Genomic DNA, 2,951 nt, shown 5'->3' with positions numbered 1-2,951 from the left:
GAGACCCTGTCTCAAAAAGACCAAAAACAAACAAACAAACAAACAAAAAACAACAACAACAAAAAAAACTATTTATTTGATTTTGTTTTCAGTGAAAACAGTTCAGAAATTTAATTTAGGATGCATTCCAGTAGGTGTAAAGAAAAAGCCTCTGGAGGCTGGAGAGATGGCTTAGCAGTTAAGAGCATTGGTTGCTGTTTCAGAGGACCTGGATTCAATTCCCAGCATCTATGTGGTGGCTAACAACTATTTGTAACTCCAGTTACAGGCCTTCTGTGACCTCTGTGGGCATTGCACAGCACAGGTGCACCTACATACATGCAGGCAATACACTCATACACATAAAATAAATAAATAACAAATAGTTGGGTTTTTTTTTTTTGAGACAAGGTTTTCCTGTAGCCCCAGCTGTCCTGGATTCACTATGGAGACCAGGCTGGCCTCCAACTCATAGAGATCTGCCTGCTCTGCCTCCCAAGTGCTGGGATTAAAGCCATGGACCACCATGCCCTGGCCAATAGTTTTTTTTTTTTTTAAAGAAGAAAAAAACCTCTGGCAGGTGTCTCCCCTGAGGGTACTCCCTTTTCCAATGGCCACAAGAGGGGCAAGGCTTGGTGGGGGCCAAGGGTGAGGAAATGATTTTGCCCAGTGCCTGTCCCTAACGAAACAAGAACCAGGTGGGGTTTGGGCTCTGGTTTGGGATCTTATTCAGTTAGTTTTGTCTCTGTTGGTCTGAGGTTGTATAGCAGAGGCTAGCAGTTGGCATTTTTTAAAAAAAAATCTTTTTGAGACAGGGTCTCCCTGTAGCCCCAGTTGACCTGGAACTCACTATGTAGACCAGGCTGGCTTCAAAATCAGAGAAATCCACCTGCCTCTGCCTCCCAAGTGCTGAGATTAAAGGCGTGCTCCACCAAGCCTGGCATCAGTTGGCATTTTTAACTCTGAGGTGTCTCTCTGATTGGCTAATGATTGGGATCCAACCTAGTATATGTCAGGTAGAGAAGGGGATGTGAATTCTAATGGAACCTTCCATCTCTACCACCTCCTGGGGGTAGATGGGAGAACACAGGAACCAGAAATTAGGGCAGAATGTCCAGATCAATAAATTTACAGAGAATAACAAGAACATGGATTAACAAGGAACTTTGGAAATGGTCTAATGAAGCAGCCATACTTTCCCAGATTTGTTTGCCACCAACAATTGGCGCTCAGGCCGTTGCTACAAATACTTGACTATGATTTTAAGATATCCAATGAAACATTATGAAAAGGATCAAGGCCCAGTAATGATTTTTAACCTTTTGTCAGTCATGCTCAGATTCATGATATGAAACACGTATACCACAGAACTGAGTAACTATAATGACATGGTAGTCTATGTGACCATATCAAATCCTGTACTTGTTTCCTGACCATAAAATAAGGTCTTTTCACTGAACAGTCTGCTGCAGAGCCACAGCAGAGGTGAGTGCTGTAGCCATGATTCTGGCTTCCAAAACAATTCCTGTAACAATCCACCATATACATCTCTTGCTATGACGTTTAAGATATTGAATAAACGCTTAATATAATTCTTGCAGTTCACAATTTGTATAAAATAGCATAAGGGCTTAACATACATGTTTTAACAAAAATTTCTGTTGTGATCACTTTTACAATGCTTTCTATGCCTTTAGAACAAGATCATCTCCTTTCTCTCTGCCTAGTAGCCACAGATTTGGTCTCTTCATGTTGTATGCATCCTAGAATTCCCACTTACTCATCTTTTTCCTTGCTTCACTGTTCCAGTGCCACACCTTGTTTTCAAGCTCTTTGAAAAGATAAACAAGATTGACAAACCCCTAATCAAACTAACCAAAAGAGAGAGAGAGAGAGAGAGAGAGAGAGAGAGAGAGAGAGACCCAAATTGCAAAAATTAGAGATGGAAAAGGGAACCATTGCAATGAAAACCATTAGGTATTACCTTGAAAACATTCCACAAAATTGGAAAACCTAAAAGAAATGGATGAATTTCAAATCACATATGACTTACAAAAATTAAACCAAGATGAGACAATTTTTTTTTTTTTGTCTTTTTGAAGCAGGGTCTCCCTGTAGCCCCAGCTGCCTTGGAACTCACCATATAGACCAGGCTGGCCTTGAACTCACCGAAATCCGCCTGCCTCTGCCTCCCAAGTGCTGGGATTAAAGGCCTGTGCCACCATGCCCGGCTCAAAACCAAGATGAGACAATTTAAAAAATATATATTTTATGATTCATTCGCCGGGTTTGGGCAGCTCGGGGCAGCCGCGGCCATGCCGAAGAAGCACTACCTTAAAGCTGTGGCTCGGGGCTTCTTCGAAAGCCTCCAGGGCCAGGCGGGCTACCTGCTAGGGAATAGCACTTTTGAAGAAGCATATCCATACTGTTTCCAGTTGTTGATTCTGGATAACTCTGGAGTACGTCTGAAACCCAAGGCCAAAATAACACCCAAAATACAAAAGCTTCTTAATCGAGAAGCAAGAAATTATACACCCAGTTTTAAAGAAGCAAAAATTGTGAAAAAGTGCTAAGAATCCAAAAGTGTGTTACTGATTATAGGCGTGGCCGCGCTGGGCTCTCAGGGTCCCAGCACGCACTCCTGGGCAGTGAAAGCTCCTCTTCTACTGAGGTCTACTCAGTCGATCCCGTCCCTATTTCACCCATATACCTTCCTCAGGATGTGAGGTCCACTGGCCACTTGGACCACACGGGAAGCGTACGAGGAACGGTGAAAGCCAGGGTGTCCGTGAGTCGTGATGGAGGAATAGCGCCCCCTGGGGAGACTGGATCACAGGATTTAGTGTTACAGCTCAAGACAAGTGACTCAGCTCAGATCTCAGTGATTCAGCTCCTGCTCCAGCTCCAGCTCCGAGTCTCGGTGAAGTGATCCAGGCTCCGAGTCTGAGTGAGGTGATCCAGGCTCCGAGTCT

At 43.7% G+C, this 2,951-nt stretch overlaps 1 pseudogene; it reads left to right on the top strand.

Annotated features, from left to right (window-relative positions):
* The first annotated feature begins 2,294 nt into the window (after positions 1-2,294).
* Positions 2,295-2,951, top strand: part of LOC103724849 — a 7,144-nt pseudogene continuing 6,487 nt past the window's right edge.

The sequence above is a fragment of the Nannospalax galili genome, unplaced genomic scaffold (genome assembly GCF_000622305.1).
Source record: "Nannospalax galili isolate Female #2095 unplaced genomic scaffold, S.galili_v1.0 scaffold1448, whole genome shotgun sequence".
Taxonomy (NCBI): domain Eukaryota; kingdom Metazoa; phylum Chordata; class Mammalia; order Rodentia; family Spalacidae; genus Nannospalax; species Nannospalax galili.
The sequence above is the reverse complement of the archived record's forward strand: the minus strand, read 5'-3'. Positions and strand labels throughout refer to the sequence as shown.